Source organism: Canis lupus, chromosome 17 (assembly GCF_048164855.1).
Source record: "Canis lupus baileyi chromosome 17, mCanLup2.hap1, whole genome shotgun sequence".
Taxonomy (NCBI): domain Eukaryota; kingdom Metazoa; phylum Chordata; class Mammalia; order Carnivora; family Canidae; genus Canis; species Canis lupus.
In genome coordinates, this window is record NC_132854.1 from 26,909,809 (window position 1) to 26,930,255 (window position 20,447).

General features: G+C 34.0%; 1 long non-coding RNA gene across 22 annotated transcripts in view; it reads left to right on the forward strand.

The window, feature by feature from the left end:
• Positions 1 to 20,447, forward strand: part of LOC140607968 (uncharacterized) — a 415,966-nt gene that overhangs the window by 197,128 nt on the left and 198,391 nt on the right. For 4 of the 22 annotated variants that reach the window (XR_012009889.1, XR_012009893.1, XR_012009890.1 and 1 more), the window contains exon 6: positions 12,751 to 12,826. The exons of 12 other annotated variants lie outside the window; for them this stretch is intronic. This is a non-coding gene — a long non-coding RNA (uncharacterized lncRNA). Of the gene's footprint in view, positions 1 to 6,801; positions 7,080 to 12,750; positions 12,827 to 16,329; positions 16,933 to 19,915; positions 20,380 to 20,447 lie in introns of those variants that run through there. 6 more of the 22 variants (XR_012009895.1, XR_012009904.1, XR_012009886.1 and 3 more) reach the window with 3 other exon arrangements.

A 20,447-nucleotide genomic window follows, 5' to 3' on the forward strand; every position in this document is an offset into this window, starting at 1 on the left:
CAGCAAGGTTCTCATTTTAAGGGGGACTCTCAAAATTCCCATTTAAGAAGTCCAATGGGACAATCCACAAAAACAGGGACTGAATAGATATCATGATGACACTAAACTCATATCTTTCAATAGTAACTCTGAACGTGAATGGCCCTAATGACCCCATCAAAAGGCGCAGGGTGTCAGACTGGATAAAAAAGCAGGACCAATCTATTTGCTGTCTACAAGAGACTCATTTTAGACAGAAGGACACCTATAGCCTGAAAATAAAAGGTTGGAGAACTATTTACCATTCAAATAGTCTTCAAAAGAAAGCAGAGGTAGCCATCCTTATATCAGATAAACTAAAATTTACCCCGAAGACTGTAGTGAGAGATGAAGATGGACACTATATCATACTTAAAGGATGTATCCAACAAGAGGACTTAACAATCATCAATATATATGCCCCGAATGTGGGAGCTGCCAAATATATCAATTAATAACCAAAATTAAGACATACTTAGATAATAATACACTTATACTTGGTGACTTCAATCTAGCGTTTTCTACACTCGATAGGTCTTCTAGGCACAACATCTCCAAAAAGACATTAAAGGCATTCAGATTGGCAAAGAAGAAGTCAAACTCTCCCTCTTCTCTGATGACATGATACTCTACATAGAAAACCCAAAAGACTCCACCCCAAGATTGTTAGAACTCATACAGCAATTTGGTAGCATGGCAGGATACAAAACCAATGCCCAGAAGTCAGTGGCATTTCTATACACTAACAATGAGACTGAAGAAAGAGAAATTAAGGAGTCAATCCCATTTACAATTGCACCCAAAAGCATAAGATATCTAGGAATAAACCTAACCAAAGAGGTAAAGGATCTATACCCTAAAAACTATAGAACACTTCTGAAAGAAATTGAGGAAGACACAAAGAGATGGAAAAATATTCCATGCTCATGGATTGGCAGAATTAATATTGTGAAAATGTGAATGTTACCCAGAGCAATTTACACATTTAATGCAATCCCTATCAAAATACCATAGACTTTCTTCAGAGAGTTAGAACAAATTATTTTAAGATTTGTGTGGAATCAGAAAAGACCCCGAATAGCCAGGGGAATTTTAAAAAAGAAAACCATACCTGGGGGCATCACAATGCCAGATTTCAGGTTGTACTACAAAGCTGTGGTCATCAAGACAGTGTGGTACTGGCACAAAAACAGACACATAGATCAGTGGAACAGAATAGAGAATCCAGAAGTGGACCCTGAACTTTATGGGCAACTAATATTCGATAAAGGAGGAAAGACTATCCATTGGAAGAAAGACAGTCTCTTCAATAAATGGTGCTGGGAAAATTGGACATCCACATGCAAAAGAATGAAACTAGACCACTCTCTCTCACCATTTACAAAGATAAACTCAAAATGGATGAAAGATCTTAATGTGAGACAAGATTCCATCAAAATCCTAGAGGAGAAAACAGGCAACACCCTTTTTGAACTCGGCCACAGTAACTTCTTGCAAGATACATCCATGAAGGCAAAAGAAAGAAAAGCAAAAATGAACTATTGGGACTTCTTCAAGATAAGAAGCTTTTGCACAGCAAAGGATACAGTCAACAAAACTCAAAGACAACCTACAGAATGGGAGAAGATATTTGCAAATGACGTATCTGATAAAGGGCTAGTTTCCAAGATCTATAAAGAACTTATTAAACTCAACACCAAAGAAACAATCCAATCATGAAAGGGGCAAAAGACATGAACAGAAATCTCACAGAAGAAGACATAGACATGGCCAACATGCACATGAGAAAATGCTCTGCATCACTTGCCATCAGGGAAATACAAAGCACAACCACCATGAGATACCACCTCACACCAGTGAGAATGGGGAAAATTAACAAGGCAGGAAACCACAAATGTTGGAGAGGATGCAGAGAAAAGGGAACCCTCTTACACTGTTGGTGGGCATGTGAACTGGTGCAGCCACTCTGGAAAACTGTGTGGAGGTTCCTCAAAGAGTTAAAAATAGACCTGCCCTACGACCCAGCAATTGCACTGTTGGGGATTTACCCCAAAGATGCAGATGCAATGAAATGCCGGGACACCTGCACCCTGATGTTTCTAGCAGCAATGTCCACAATAGCCAAACTGTGAAAGGAGCCTTGGTGTCCATCAAAAGATGAATGGATAAAGAAGATGTGGTTTATGTATACAATGGAATATTACTCAGCCATTAGAAATGACAAATAGCCACCATTTGCTTCAACGTGGATGGAACTGGAGGGTATTATGCTGAGTGAAATAAGTCAATCGGAGAAGGACAAACATTATATGGTCTCATTCATTTGGGGAATATAAATAATAGTGAAAGGGAATAGAAGGGAAGGCAGAAAAACGGGTAGGAAATATCAGAAAGGGAGACAGAACATGAATACTCCTAACTCTGGGAAACGAACTAGGGGGTGGTGGAAGGGGAGGAGGATGGGGGGGTGGAGGTGACTGGGTGGCGGGCACTGAGGTGGGCACTTGACGGGATGAGCACTGGTTGTTATTCTGTATGTTGGCAAATTGAACACCAATAAAAAAATAAATTTATTATTAAATAAAAATAAAAAAATAAAAATAATATTTCTGAATGAGAGACACAACAGTTTTCAGTAGCAAAAACTTTGAGGGCTTCCCTTTAAATATTGGCCTTTTTCTCATTAATCAACTTCAAGCAAATTCTTAAACTTTCTGTACCACAATTTCCATTTGTAAGATGGGTAGGATAATGAATACTAATATGTCTATGCCATTCAGAACAGTGCCTGTCCTAAAAATTTAATAAGCATTAAAGATTTGCTGCCCTACATAGCACTAAATACACATAAACATCTGGGCATAGAAAGGACATTGAAGCATATTAAAAAAAAATTAAAGGTCATCTTCCCTAAATTAGCAATAGTGAAATTTATGCCATCTTGCTTGTTTTTTTTTAATTTCTAATAGCCAAATATTTTTTATAACCAAAAAAATAATCAAAGTTTAAGGAATAAATAATCAATCATATGCTAATCAAAATAATGAATTTTTAATAAATTATTAAGTTTTGTGGAAATATTTTTATTCTTTTTTGCTTTAATCACACATTCTTTGAAAAATAATATTTCTGTTATGCTTCTCATTACTGAATAAAAGTATTTTACAACTTTTAATATATAAAATAAATTTTATTGAATTTCTGAGAAAAATCCAGGAGTGTTATGGAAGAACCTATATTGTTAAAATGTCTGTACTACCCAAAGCAATCTACAGATTTAAAGCCATTTCTATCAAATAGCATTTCGCACAGAACAATCCTAAAATTTGTATGGAACCACAAAAGATGCTGATACTGAAAGCAATCTTGTGAAAGAACAAAACAAGGTATCAGAATCCCAGACTTCACCATATACTACAAAGCTGGAGTAATCAAAACAGTATGGTACTGGCACAAAATAGACACATAAATCAATAGAACAGAATGGAGAACCCAGAAATAAACTTGTAATTATATGGTTAAGTAATCTTTGACAAAGAAAGCAGAATATCCAATGGGGAAATCACACTCTCTTCAATAAATGGTATTGGAAAAACTGGACAGCTACATGCAAGAGAATGAAACTGGACTACTTTCTTATACCATACACAAAAATAAATTCAAAATGGATTAAGGACTAAATTTGAGTCCTGAAACCATAAAAATCCTAGAAAAGAGAACAGGCAGTAATTTCTCTTATATAGCTGTAACAACACTTTTTTAGATGTCTCCTGAGGCAAGAAAAACAAAAGTAAAAATATACTACTGGGACTACATAAAAAAGAAGCTTCTTCACAGTAAAGGAAACAACCAACACAACTAAAAGACAACAACTGAATGGGAGAATATATTTCCAAATGACATATCCAATAAAAGGTTAGTATCCAAAATATAAAGAACTCATACAACTCAATGCCAACAAACCACAAATAATCCAATTAAAAAATACCAGAAGACATAGACATTTCTCCAAAGAAGACACACAGATAGTCAACAGACACATGGAAGGATTCTCAATATCACTCATTAGCAGAGAAATGCAAATCAAAACCACAATGAGATATCACCTCACCCCTGTCTGAATGGCTACAATGAAAAACACAAGGAGCAACAAGTGTTGGTGAGGATGTGGCAAAAAAAGAACTGTTGGTGGGAATGCAAATTGGTGTAGCCACTGTGGAAGACAGTAAGGAGGGTCTTCAAAAAGTAAAAAATGGAACTAACCTATGATCCAGTATTGCACTACTGGGTATTTACCCAAAGAATACAAAAACTTCAAAGGGATACATACACCCTTATATTTATGATCAAGATATGGAAACAGCACAAATGTCCATTGATTGATGAAAGTATAAAGAGGACGTGATATATATAAAATATTATTCAGCCATAAAAGATGAAATCTTCCCATTTGTAATAACACAGGTGGAGCTAGACAGTATTATGCTAAGTGAAATAATTCAGTCAAAGAAAGACAAATATGATTTCACTCATATGTGGTATTTAAGAAAAACAAATGAGCAAAGGGAAAAAAGGAGAAAGAGAGAGGCAAACCAAGAAACAGACGCTTAACTATAGAGAACTAACTGAAGGTTGCTGGAATGAAGGTGGGCAGCCTTAGGGTTAAATGTGTGGTGGGTATTAAAGAGGGCACTTATGATGAGCACTGAGTGTTGTATATGGAAGTGATGAATCCCTAAATTCTACATATACCTGAAACTGATATAACACTATATATTAACTAACTGGAATTTAAATAAAAATGTAAACTAAAAAATTACAGAATTTTATATATTTAATACACATATATATTAAACATATGTTTGATATAGCAATTCAATGTTTAGTATTATTTAGTTTAAACTAGGATGTTTAAAGTTAAGTATAATAATGCAAAACAAACGTAGTAATCATTTTCATAGAAAATCAATAAGCACATTACTAATACCATTTATTCTAAAAAATACTATTTTTAGTTTATTGTGAACAAAATTAATTTTAAATGGTTTTCATGATTTTATGTTTAAGATTTATCCATATTTTAGAAATTTTCTTGAAACAGTTATTTCCTTGTAATGTGTTAGGATTATAGAAATATCTAAGGGAGAAACAAGGAAAAACTATTAAAAGGTATCTTTATGTCAAGAAATATATAGTTTACCTATATGTGTAATATGTTAGATAATAGTATATTAGTCACAACACAGAGAAAAAGCATAATACATCTATGGGAATTTAATGAACATTTATTGAATTAATTATTGATAATAATTATTGTATTTGTGGTTAAATTGATAAATGTGTACTAACAAAGGCTGGAATTACATGAGATAAAAAAGGAATTTGATTGTATTATAGCTACAAGTTCATAAGCAATCAGACTTTTTTTCCTCTCCATCATTTACTTTTTATATTCCTGACTTTTGGAGCTTGTAGGATTGTAAAAATTAACTTGCACTGGAATTAACCTACAATTAACCTACTCCAAAAGAGTTGTCTATAAATTTCATGTCCTTCTTCAAAAGAAAGTAACAAATACAATTTTTATACTTTGAAACATTTCACTACATCCATTTCAAGAGAATGCTTCAGTAGGCAATTACTGTATTCATTTCTTCGTTCCTTCATAAAATGTCTAGTACTTGATTATTCACTTGATTTTCAGACCCAGTATTTTTCTTAAAAAATTACAAAAGCACACTACATTATCCACACTTTGAATAGGTTAGAGGTTGTTACCTAATTACAGTAATATTAGCAGAAGGAGTGGGGGGAGAGAGAACTCATAAATGGCAAACTGACTAAGAAAAAGACCATGGTCGCAAAATTTCATATATTTCAATTTTATTTTCTTTATTTTAAAAATGTATTTGATTGTTGAGTAATTCATAAATATTCTTTTAACTCATACATGATCCTTACCATCTTTTTAAAGGAGTTTTATAATTATTAGTCATAATCTTTAACTTGATAACTCTGATTAATGTATAATTTATATTTTAATCTGCATATTGCAAATTTTGCAAATTTTATGTAATCTGAGTCAGCATATTATGAGATAATGCAGCTTTCTTGTGCCTAATTACATTAACTAGGGTATAGGAATACACCCAGAAAAAAAATCACAAAAAATAGAAGTGGTTTTAAAGAATTACTACAATAAAAACCACATATTGAAAGTAATCCTAATAAGGTAATGGAAGACTTAAAATAAGAAAATGTCCACTTTTAAACTGCTCCTCTACCTACTTAAACATCATCAGCTCTCTCATGAGGCTTAACCAATGATGATATAATAGGTTCAGAAGAGAAAGCATTATGAATTATTAATTCATGAAGAAGGGTATTTATTTATTTATTTATTTATTTATTTAATTTATTTATTTTTTTAAGAAGGGTATTTAATATGAATTTGCACCCAATATCTTTAACAGAAAGTCTTCTGTAAGGGATGTTTCTGGAAAACAACTAAGATTGAAGTACTGGTGCTTTTGTAATGGTGCACCAGGTCGTTTTTAAGGGGTACTAATCATGAGATGAAAGGCAGGAGAAGTCAGTCTTCTACCAAGTATCTGTTATAAATTATATTTGAAAGGTAAGAATTTGAACTGCTTAACAGAAAGAATATTACAGACACTGACATCATTTTTACCTATTTTTTTTGTCACCTTACAATTAAAATCTCGTAAAGGCAGCATAAAAGATTTTTTCTTTTATTTTTTTAAATTTATTGATTTATTTAAGAGAGAGTGAGCGAGAGAGAGAGAGAGAGAAGGAGCAGAGAAAGAGAGACAAGCAGATTCCCCGCTGAGCAGAGACCCTGATGTGGAACTCCATCCCAGGACACTGAAGTCACAACTGGAGCTGAAGGCAGACAGACACTTAACCGACTGAGTCACCCAGACATACCAAAGGTTTTGCTTTTAATGGAAGTATCCTGGGAATAATTTATATCATTTTTAGTTTGTATAAAATACCATTATTTAATGTGTATTTTAAAGAAAAATTTTCCTAGCTATAGATTTCAAGCTGTCAAGTTTTTGTTTTTCAAGACTTTAAAGAATAATTTTTCTCTTTGTTTTTGTCATTCCTGCTATCAATATAGTTGTTAGTGTTATTTTTGTTCTAATTGTCTATATCTTCAATTTTACCAATGTTCTGGTGTAGTTTTCCTCATGTTTTTTATTTGGGTTTCACTGAGCTTTGATAATTAATGTTTTATTGCTTTCATCATTTTCACATGTTATTTCTTGTAATAATGCTTTTGAGCCATTCTCTGTTTCTTCACTTAAGAGGATTCCAATTATATTCACATTAATTTTTTTAACTCTGTATAGAACATGTATTAATTTTCTGCATTTTACTTTTTAAAATTTCTCTAAACTTCAGATTTAATATATTCTGGTATCTTTAGTTTCACTAATCCTTTCTTCTATTATGACAAATCTGTTATTATATCAATACTTATTTTAAATGCATAAAATTATATACATTTAAGGTGTACAAAATTATTTGTTTTTTTTTCTTTTAAAGATTTTATTTATTTATTCATGAAAGAAACAGAGAGAGAGAGGCAGAGACACAGGCAGAGGGTGAAGCAGGCTCCATGAAGAGAGCCCGATGTGGGACTCAATCCCAGGACCCCAGGATCATGCCCTGAGCCAAAGGCAGAAGCTCAGCTGCTGAGCCACCCAGGCATCCCTCATGATTTGACATACATATAACATACATATAGTCAGTGAAGCGATTATTACAATCTAGCTAATTAACATATCTTCTTCTCACAGAGTTACCAATTTTTGTGTGTGATGAAGAGCACGTGAAATCTACTCTACTATTAAATTTTTGATATTCAATACAGTATTTTTAACTATAATCTTCATGCTTTGTGTCAGATCTGTCAATTTATTCATCATACTTAATTGCAACATTGTATCCTTTAATGAACATCTCCCCATTTCCCCTACATCCTCTCACCTAGTAACCATCATTCTTAATTTTACTTGTATTTTCTATTCTAAATTTTCTATTTGACTCTTTCATGTACATTTTCATTAACTTAAGAGCTTTCAATTCACTATATTTCCTTGAACATGTTTCTCAGTCTTTTAAAAGATTCTCTGACATATCCATTATTTAGGTGGCCGTGGTTGTTTTTGTTTGTTGCTATTTTCTTTTTGCTTTGGTTATTTGTTTCTTTTGTTTTCCATCACTTGGTCCTCTCTCTTGGCACTCCTAATGAGCTTTGATTGTTGTATTTTGCTTATAAAAAGTTATTAATTGTCAAGTTTTAATAGGATGATGGGATATTGGAAAATCATTATGATGAGATTGAACATAGGTTTTATGCTTTGTTAAGACTGATTCGTGGGCAGCCCCGGTGGCTCAGCAGTTTATCACCGCCTTCCGCCCGGGCATGATCCTGGAGACCCGGGATCGAGTTCCACGGCAGGCTCCCTGTGAGAAGCCTGCTTCTCCCTCTGCCTGTCTCTCTCTCTCTCTCTTTGTCTCTCATGAATAAATAAATAAAATCTTAAAAAAAAATAAAAAGACTCGTAGTAGCCAATTTATTTTTCCTGCCTCTAGAAATCCTCTTTATTCTAGAGGTCAACCATTCTATGCTCTCATCAGAAAGAAAGTTTCTAGAATTACCAGAGATCCTGGAAATTGCCATCTCAGAAACTCTAAATTCTGCCTTCTCGGAGTGGCAAGACTGCTGAAATCCCCAATCAGGGTTTAGTCTCCAAGATGTTTTTGTTTGCTTATATTCTTAGTCTTGTCTTATAAGTCTCCAGCACAGGAGCTAAGGTAAGTCCTGAAAATGAAATTTCACTTGAAATTTTAATTACACACCTCTGGAGACTCCTTCAAGTTCTAGTTTCTTTGAGAGTTCTGAACTCTAGGTTTTCAATCCCCTATCAGATTGTCACAGATCCTCATTGATCTCTATTCTCTAAACTAGACATTGGCAAAAGCCATGATGAAAAATATGAAATAGAATGTGGAAGTCATTGTGGCACTCCATTCTTTTCTATGGATTTTTAGATCCTTAAGTTATAAATGGCTTGGTTTTTCTCTGACACTCTCAGTTGTTTCATATATTTAATCTAGATTTTATCATTTGGATTGGATTGTTCATCTAATACTAGGTCTTTTGTCATGGCTGAAAGCATAATTTTCTTTAACACATGGGGCAGCCTGGGTGGCTCAGCGGTTTAGCACTGCCTTCAGCCCAGGGTGTGATCCTGGAGACCTGGGATCGAGTCTCTTGTCAGGCTCCCTGCATGGAGCCTGCTTCTCCCTCTGCCTGTGTTTCTGCCTCTCTCTCTCTCTCTCTCTGTGTCTCTCATGAATAAATAAATAAAATCTTTAAAAAAAATTTTTTTCTTGAACACAAATTTTTGTCACCTGAAACTTTTGAGGTTGCTGAAAACTTTTCTTAGCTTCTCAGAATCACAGGACAGGCTGAGAGCAAATAATATTAATCCAATCAGGGATTAATTGATTTTGTATATCATCAATTATAAGATCTGATTCATTTCCAGTTGCCATTATTTCTAGTTGTTATCCCCACAAATCTCAACTGAAAGCCTAGGGTGTAGCCTACAGATCCTTCATATTGTATGACAATAACTTTATTTTTGTCTCTGCTATAGAATGCAACCCAAAATGCTGTGATCAGTTCCACAAATTCCTTGCCATCACTTTTGATTTGTTTCAAGTTTACAAGGGGTTCTGAATTTAACATTTATCTCTTTGTAATTCCATGCCCAAGTGTAAGCTAAAAGTATCATCAGTCAAAATTGCATTTAATTCCTCTAATCTACCAAATATCATTGCTTAGCCTAGCCTAATTTAAATGTGCTCAGAATAATTACATTAGCCTACAGCTAGGCAACATCGTCTAACACAAAGTCTATTTTATAATGTAGTGTTGAGGATTTCATGTTGTTTATTGAGTACTGTACTGAAAGTGAAAAAAGCTGACTGTATGGGTACAGAATGGTTGTAACTGTATGGATTGCTTACCCTCACATGACTGACTGGGAACCTCAGTTTCCTGCTGCTGCTCAACATCTTGAGAGAATATTCTACCATATACTTCTAGGCCTGTAAAAGAGCAAAATTCAAAATTCAAAGTATGGTCTCCACTGAATCTGCATCGCTATTTTAGGATTGTTAATTTAAAAAATCATAAGTCAACTATTATAAATCAGGGACTGTGTGTATGTGTCTCTCCGTGTTATTAATATTTGGTACAGCATTTCTAGTTTTTTTATTTTTTTTCAGAAGGAAGTTGTCAAATACAAGGTAATTCTCCATAGGGAGAAACAGAACTCTCTCCAGCCACTTTTGAATAATTACTGCAACTACTATGGCTAATTTAAACTTCACAGATTCGCATCTTAAATTTCAACTAAACAACGTTAATTTCTCAAGTTTACAAGTTAAAATTATTTTGACACATAACAGAATAAACGGTATTAGAAACTTTTTTTCTTTTATACCACCAACATTACAGAAATTTTGGGTACAACTTGTCACCTACAATATCCTTGCAACAGATTAAGCACATCCTTTCAGTTGGAGGTCATCTTTTTTCCATGAAAACACATGAATAACAATTCTAACAATAGCAAATTATAAGCATATTATACAATAGCAAAATTCTTACTAGTAGAATTATTACTTTGGTATTTTTTCATTAAGTGAAAGATTTTTATTTCCTATGAAAAGTATGATTAGAAAAACTGCAAATGTATTTTGCATCTTGGTCTCAAATGAAAGAATTACAGCACTGTTAAGGAGCAATTGAAATATGTTTATTTTTGTCCCATATGTACTGTTGAAAATTATAATAAGAAAATATATATGTGTATGTTTCAAAAGGAATACACTCTGCTACTTAGATAATTTGTCAAGTGCTTCCTAAATAACTCTAAGGGGAAATTATGATTCTCATTCATTTTGCCTAGATTTTATCACAATTTTTGTTTACATCTGATAATATGCAACTAGTTGCATTTAGCATAAATGCTTCAGGTTAGTAATGTAGAATTCCAGGGATGGGTCATTGCCTTCACTTTTATAAAGTTTTAAGATTTAAACCTTGGATAGATCAGTGTGACCTTAGCATAACAAGTCCCTGAAACACGTTTCACGGTAGATTATGTGCTTCCATTCTGTACAATGATTTTTTAGAACACAGTTACTGTTTATTAGCTACATATAATGTTCAGGCCCTGTTTTAGGAATTTCAAATCTACTAGCACACTTTCTCCTCAAAATAGCTCTAGGAAGTATTATTATCCTTGTTAGAGTTTTGAGGAGATTGAGCCACTGAGAGTAAGGCTTGAGTCATAAAGCTCAAAGTGGTTAATCCATGATTCAAAATCAAACAATCTGGCTTGATGCCATGCTCTTAACTATGACATTAAAAAGCTTACTTAGGGATCCCTAGGTGGCGCAGCGGTTTGGCGTCTGCCTTCGGCCTAGGGCGCGATCCTGGAGACCCGGGATCGAATCCCACATCGGGCTCCCAGTGCATGGAGCCTGCTTCTCCCTCTGCCTGTGTCTCTGCCTCTCTCTCTCTCTCTGTGACTATCATAAATAAATAAAAATTTTAAAAAAAAATAAAAATAAAAAAAAATAAATAAAAAGCTTACTTAGATTACTTACTGAATTGTCTAGTTAATCATTTAGAATATAAAGGCAATGTGTGAAATTGACTATTTGTTTTGCTCTATGATAAACATCTCTGTTTTATGGTATACTAATTTGATGCCTCAATGACAAGCAATAGAAGTGCACCCTATTAACAGAAAATGACTTATTGAAAGGATATATAATACCTCAAAGAATTTAAGTGTGACTTGAAGAACATTATATCAGAAATGGCAATAATTAGGGCATCAGTAGGTCTAATTAACAAACATTAGTGGAGAATTTCTTTGGAGTATGCAAAGCCATCTATTTCCTGTGTCTGTGTTATTGTTCAAAATTCAAATTTCAGTGAGAACTCATATGACTGACTCATCTTGGGTTAAACAGGAGCAGGAAGACAATTATTGTTGTACTATCAAGATTGTGTCTATGAGAAAAGTCTTATTTTCCAAAGCAATTTTGTGATGCTATTTCCAGAAAGATGAAGAATGGATGCTGGGAAGGCAAAGTACCCAAGATTCATTTCATAAAGTAAATGCTTCAATACAGAATTTGAAAAACCATTTGACTATAGTTGTATGTTCTACATAATAGATTATCACCTAAATTTCTTGACTTGTTGGGTCAACTATAATGTGTTTTTCCTTATTGGGTATTTTTTTAATATAACTCAGTGTTTATAGACACTGTAGTGGGATAAATTCTAAAAAGGCACAGAAGGGATTATATTCTATAAGTTAGTTAAGAGCTTTTAAAGTATTTTTAATAATCTGTAATGATATGCAGTATGAGATTCATGACTTGAAATTATAAAACAAAAACAATTGATAGCTTAAGAAACAAACTGATTTCCATGCAAGTGAAAAGTTAATTGTTTATAATTATTTAAAAATTATATCAATTCACTGTACTCAAGAATAATGAGGTTATGAGAATTTGAAATTTCTGCAAACTCCCATGAATAACAAATATTACTGTGATTTCAATTATTTTATGCATTGTAATTCTATAATTTATCATTCCAAACAGGAAATTTTTGGATCTGAAAGGGAGTGCTATTAATAATTACTCTTGGGTCACAGATCCTTTATTGGCCTGAAGGAAGGTAAGATTTTTATAAGTCACAGGAGGAGACTTAAGATAGATGACTATGAAAGACAAAATATCTGAAATTAAATAGAACATTAGCATAGTCAGAAAATAGAGAGCATTAACAAGACTAAAAATAGTGATAGTAATAGAATTAGTGGAGAATAGAAAGAACTTAATATAACAAGCTAGTATCTGAATCTCAAAGATTTAGATAGTTCTTCAGTTTCATTATCCGTTTAGGAACTGACATATTTGGTAATACCGTTCATTACCTTCTGTATGTATCAATCAACTAAGTAAAATTTTATAACCCTTTTGTCCTAGGACAACTATATGTCCTATTTAGACATTTGATGCATACTATTTATAACAATTTAATATCTGCCTTGTCTATTATACAGTAGTTGGGAATCAGTGAGAAGCTAACTGTACTAAAATGTATTCTTGGTGGAAAGATTTAGAGACACCTTGATGAAAACGTTTTGGAGAGTGTCCATACCTCAGTGTTAGGTGAAGAAACCATTTGCATGTATGTTCTTATCAATACCTCTTCTCACCGTTTACAATGGCAAGTCAGCTTAGTTAACTCAGTGTGAGGAAAAAAACACTGAAAGGTGTTTCATGAAAGGAGATAATGTCAACCCAAATTCATTAACAAAAAAAATTCTCTTTTGAATTGGGTCCCTGTGGTTAGTAAAGTTCCCTAGGAATTCAGGAGTCTGAGGAAAACGTGGAATAACCAGGGGCTGCCCAGAGCAAAGGGAGTATGAACTACAATAACAATAGTAGTTTGGCATATATTTGAAATTTTAAATTTCAGATAAATCATATAGAATTTTGTTCCACATTCAAAGAATTTTTTTAAATACCAGTAGACACCTGCACATCTCTGGGAGTTTTTGTAGAATAGTGACAGGATGAAAATAACATTTAAAAAATATTAATTTGGCAGCAGTGTAATAGGAATATTGAATAGGATTTGAAGCCAGAATTGCAACAGATTAAGATTAGAAGGTCATTCATAGATTGGATCCATTTAAACTTGTTTCTGAGTATGAGAAATTTGCAAATATTGGCACTTCCATACAGTTGGTATTTCTATTTTTTAAACTTTTATAAATTTATTTTTTATTGATGTTCAATTTGCCAACATACAGAATAACACCCGGTGTTCATCCAATCAAGTGCCCACCTCAGTGCCCGCCACCCAGTCACCCCCCGCCCACCTCCCCTTCCACGACCCCTAGTTCGTTTCCCAGAGTTAGGAGTCTTCCATGTTCTATCTCCCTTTCTGATATTTCCCACTCATTTTTTCTCCTTTCCCCTTTCACTATTTTTTATATTCCCCAAAGGAATGAGACCATATAATGTTTGTCCTTCTCTGATTGACTTATTTCACTCAGCATAATACCCTCCAGTTCCATCCACGTCGAAGCAACTGGTGGGTATTTGTCATTTCTAATGGCTGAGTAATATTCCATTGTATACATAAACCACATCTTCTTTATCCATTCATCTTTCGATGGACACCGAGGCTCCTTCCACAGTTTGGCTATTGTGGCCATTGCTGCTAGAAACATCGGGGTGCAGGTGTCCCGGCGTTTCATTGCATCTGTATCTTTGGGGTAAATCCTCAGCAGTGCAATTGCTGGGTCATAGGGCAGATCTATTTTTAACTCTCTGAGGAACCTCCACACAGTTTTCCAGAGTGGCTGCACCATTTCACATTCCCACCAACAGTGCAGGAGGGTTCCCCTTTCTCAACATCCTCTCCAACATTTGTGGTTTCCTGCTTTGTTAATTTTCCCCATTCTCACTGGTGTGAGGTGGTATCTCATTGTGGTTAGGATTTGCATTTCCCTGATGGCAAGTGATGCAGAGCATTTCCTCATGTGCTTGTTGGCCATGTCTATGTCTTCCTCTGTGAGATTTCTGTTCATGTGTTTTGCCCATTTCATGATTGGATTGTTTGTTTCTTTGGTGTTGAGTTTAAGAAGTTCTTTATAGATCTTGGAAACTAGCCCTTTATCAGATACGTCATTTGCAAATATCTTCTCCCATTCTGTAGGTTGTCTTTTAGTTTTGTTGACTGTATCCTTTGCTGTGCAAAAGCTTCTTATCTTGATGAAGTCCCAATAGTTCATTTTTGCTTTTGTTTCTCTTGCCTCCATGGATGAATCTTGCAAGAAGTTACTGTGGCCAAGTTCAAAAAGGGTGTTGCCTGTGTTCTCCTCTAGGATTTTGATGGAATCTTGTCTCACATTAAGATCTTTCATCCATTTTGAGTTTATCTTTGTCTATGGTGCAAGAGAGTGGTCTAGTTTCTAGATTTGCTGTAATAGGGTAATAATGTGATGCTACTGAGAGAATAGAATAAAATAGATAGATGAAAAAATTGCCAATTACAAGGATCTTGTTTCAGTAAAGTAACAGAGCCTGACTCCAAATGCTTTTTGGAGCTTCCTAGGTATGACTATAACATCTTTAAAAATAATTATTATTACTGAGTACTCAAGATAAGCCCAATATACTCCAAGTATCTTAGAAATGAGCTCATGGAATTATTAGAATAACTATAAGAGGTAGGTATTATTATCATACTCATTCAATAAGTTAGGAAACAGAGGCACAGAGAGTATTTCCAACTTGTCCAAGGTAACACTGCTAGTAAGACTAAGACACAGGACCAGTATTTGAGTCCCAAGTGAATCTATAGTTCCTACCTTGAATAGATAAATATGCTGTTTGGATTCAGTTCCCGAATCATCTAACACATAACAGCACTAATTACATGATATTTTTACAAGTAAATAATACTGAAAAATAGGACCTAGATTCAATAAATTGAAAAGTAGATGAAATCTGGTTTTTATTCTTGGAAATTTTCAAATTTGATCTACAGTCTCAGGACTGTAATGCCTTTGATATATCTTTGGTACTTCCACTAACTCCTCAGCAATTATTCTTCAAAATTACTAAGTCTTATTAAAGTCTGTATCATATTCTCTCTCATTTCAAGCTCCACCTCTGTGACCAAACACATAAATTAATTACAGCTACATTTTTAATGCTTGTAATGGATTCCTTTGTTTTTTTTATGATGAATATTAAACTCCTTTTTGTTGTCTTTTTTTTAATCAAACTTTTCTTGATTTTTTTTTTTTTTGGCAACTTTCTTGTTGACATGAATTTAAATCCAGCTGTCAGGCTCTATGAAAGACTATGTTGAGCTATGCATTGAATATAAAAGACACTGACACTTACCCAAACAAATTCCATACTTTTCTAATTCATTGCTAAAATCCTACCATTTTGTTCAGGGCAATAATATACTCAGCTCAAAAAAAACAAAAAACATAAAAACAAACAAACAGCAAAACATTTGTCAATTTCAGATAAATGGTACCCACTGATTAGTAAATGAAATTCCACTAAAAATATCTGGGATAATTTTATTTTCTTGTTACGGGTTCTACTGCTTCCTCATCATTACTTCATTTTTTTTTTCCTTGCCAGGAAGGCAGGAGAGAAGTTGATGTTAGAATGAATATCAGCAACTAGAGTGGAACAATCCAATGATTCATACCACACATCTACTCACATCTACTCACATGTTGTTGTTAGCTGTTAACAACAGCTGTAAAAATTATTTATGCTCCAATCAAAATCAACGTTCCCTATGTATACTGGATTCTAACACTTTCATCTGCTTAAGGACATCAATGAAACAACACTCTTTTTTTTTTCTGCAACACTATAAGGTTCTTTTTTTTTTCTGCAACACTATAAGGTTGTTTTTACTAAAAACTGTCTATATGGATTTCCCTCAGCTACATCTGTAATTATTTGATTCCCCTTTAGCAAAACAGACTTTAAAAATAAAATAATTATGGGGATCCCTGGGTGGCGCAGCGGTTTGGCGCCTGCCTTTGGCCCAGGGCGCGATCTTGGGGACCTGGGATCGAATCCCACGTCGGGCTCCCGTGCATGGAGCCTGCTTCTCCCTCTGCCTCTCTCTCTCTCTCTCTCTCTCTCTCTCTCTCTGTGTGTGTGTGTGTGTGTGACTATCATAAATAAATAAACATTAAAAAAATGTTTAATAAAAAAATAAAATAATTATGCAATATTTAAAAGCATCAATTTTTTCCTCATTCCTGCTTAAATCAACGTCTATCTTTTTAACTCCACCACATTACAAAGACTGAACAACTTCTCAAAATAACAATGAATGCTAAGAAAACCAAAAGTCAATTCTTAATTCTTCCTTCTATCTACATGTATTCCCTTGGAGATAAATTTCTGTACCAGACTTTAAATGGCATCTAAATAATGACCTCCAAATTTTATCTCTAGCATAGACTGTCCCAGTCTTGTATATGTATCTCCTAACTTGAATTTTGCATAATAGAATGTCAAATGAATGGTCAACCTATCCTGCCACTACCCAGCATCCTGTCCATCTCAGTTGATGGCAATTCTGTCCTTCAAAGTGATCATGCAATAATTTGAAGTTACTGACATTTCTTACCTACATTTATAGACCCACAACCAGCCCTCAAAAGGATTATTTTCAAAATATGCTTATGCTAAGATTAATGCAGGAGATAGATAGAAGGATACTGGGACATTGATCTTTTCATGGAGCAGATTTACTAATCCATACAGGCTCTGTCCAAAAATTTCTAGTGAATGGTTTTGTTATGTTACTGTGAACACATATATATTATATGCCATCAAATTTAATCTTAAGTGATAAGAGAATTGTTTTCACAATATTCAGTGCTTCCTTTCATGAACTTTTTATTACCTCACTGTATTCTTTAATAATATATTCATGTTTTTCTCATGTTCTAGTACAAATTTTATAAAATTATCCCTGGAAAATTTATACTGCTATGATTGCAAATACATATATTTTTTCCCCTATAATTTTTGTTAGATTTTTTTTAAAAGTTATTAATAGTATACTAGTAATGTCCTAGTGGTTATTTTGCTTTGACTTGGGCTTTCAGCATAATATTGAACAGAAGTCATGATAGTAGCATTTGTATCATTTAACTTTAAAAGTATTAAGTCTGTTACAAATCGTGATGCTTCCTATATTAATACTTCATCAAAATAAGATTTTTTTTGCTAACTAGTTGTATGTTTTAGTTTCTTTAATCTGGCATACTTTAATTAAATATTTTTTTCTGTATTTTAAGATAATCATAATTTATCTTCCTTAACTGTTGATGTGGTAAATGCACATTTCTACCATTCTATCAGTGTCTCTTATCCCCAATTAGACCTAGAACATAAAAGACTCACAGTGGGTCCCTGGGTGGCCCAGCGGTTTGGCGCCTGCCTTTGGCCCAGGGCGCGGTGCTGGAGTCCCAGGATCGAGTCCTTTGTCGGGCTCCCTGCGTGGAGCCTGCTTCTCCCTCTGCCTGTGTCTCTGCCTCTCTCTCTCTCTATGTCTATCATGAATAAATAAATAAAATCTAAAAAAAAAAAAAATCCACCAGCTTCCACACATTGCCACCTCTTCCCATCCCACTTCACTGCCCTTCTCCTACTGCGCTATTGTAAACAAAAGTCCAGCTATCATAGCATTGCATTCTCAAATACTTTCATTATATATCTCTAAAGCATGAGGAATTTAAAAAACAAAAAACAAAAAACAAAAAACAAAAAACAAAACAAAAAAATAGTGCATCTTGTTCTTTGGCTCCAGATCTGCGATCATTCTCCGCGCCACACCCCCTGTAGCGCCCGCTCCGCCGCCACTCCACCTTTTATGACCCATAAAAGACTCACATATATACTACAGTTAGTATATATAACTATATAACTACAGTTATATATCTTTATCTTGGGTTGATGTCTTCCTTTTTATGCAACCGTATTGTCATATAGGTCTAGTACGGAAAAGTTGTGCTGTCTTCCTACTCATGCATTCTAATCTTGCCTTAGGAGTGGAACAGTGCAAGGAAACTTAAGAAATATATGGTGCAGAGTGGCTTGGAGACAGAACTTTATCACATCCCAATTCACTAGGTGGGAATACTATTGTCTGTGAGCAGATCTCCATATTGAAAACTGCTCAGAATTTAGAAAATTAGGAAAGGATTAGCATTTTGTTTGAATTCCTTCTTGTTATAAAATATCCATATAATTATAACTACATTTTGAAGGTTGCTGGTTCTAGACTAGTGTTAATGATAGAACAAATTACAACTTTAGATTGTTCTTATTTTCTAGGCCACTTTTACAGGATTAGCTTGCACAGTATTCATTCCATTATCTGCCTCATCCTTACTATATCATTCTGGATCTATCCTTCAAACATTTTTCTTTTCTTTTTCTTTTCTTTTTTTTCTTTTTTTCTTTTCCTTCTATTATTTTATTTTATTTTATTTTATTTTATTTTATTTTATTTTATTTTTTATTCATAAGAGACACAGAGAGAGAAAGGCAGAGACACAGGCAGAGAGAGAAGCAGGCTCCATGCAGGGAGCCTGATGTGGGACTCAATCTCAGGACTCCAGAGCCTGAGACTCTGGAGATTCCAGATTGGGACTCAATCTCTGAGACTCCCAGTCTATAGCACCCTGGGCCAAAGGCAGGCGCTATACCACTGAGCCACCCAGAGATTCCCCCTTCCAACATTTTTCATGCCAGTTACCAAACATATAAGATCATCCTGTCTTATACAAGTCTGAATATAAAAGTAACAGTACATGTTTGAGTATATGTGTGTTGATTGACTCAAAGAAATGTTTTTGTTTTCACTACAATATCCTAGTAGAATTCTAAGGACTTTACTTTTAATAAATTGGAAAATTAAGATTTTGCTCTCGAGCAATTTAATAAATTAGTCTTTAACATTTATATTGGACATTATAAAAAGCTTTACACTTTTCCACTCTCAGGCTGTAATAAACATATATATTTGAGTTTACTTCAATGAGAAATTCAATCATTTCCTATTATAAGCTTGCTAAACTGTTTTCTAATTGGTGCAGGTACCTCTTATAAGGCTAGTTTTCTTAAATATTTGAAAGGCATGGATATTTCAATTGTGAATAGATCATTTAATAATTTGTTTCTTTACTTTCAGTATCTTTTTCTTAAACTAGCATTTCCTATATTGATGACTACCTTAATACAACAGACCATTCATTTATCTGGAATTCAAACCACTCTGATGAGAGACAGAATGTTAGAAATTCCAATTAAATGCACTGCTGCACTCTATTCCTGCATTTGAGAAGCTGGGAACGAAAACCAGAGGCTGTGACCTAAAAGATGCTTTGATTGATAAGGCATGGCCTTTCCTCTAATTTTTAAACATGTAACTGGAATGGAAATACACTGTAATTGTAATCAGTTTGTGCTTGAGAAATGAAACATACTTGGAGGTAAATGTCATTTAAACAGATTTTTTTTTCAGTGAGAGCATTTGTATATTTAGAATTTTTCAAGTTATATGAAGATAATGCACCATCTATTTTTGCTTTAAGCCATGTGTTTAAAGTCTTTAATAAAAGTTTCCATCAATGGAAAACCAGGTTAGCGGAACCCAGTTTGCTTCTTTCATTACTTGAGACTTCAAATGTATTACCACATGCACAACAATGACAAAACACTGA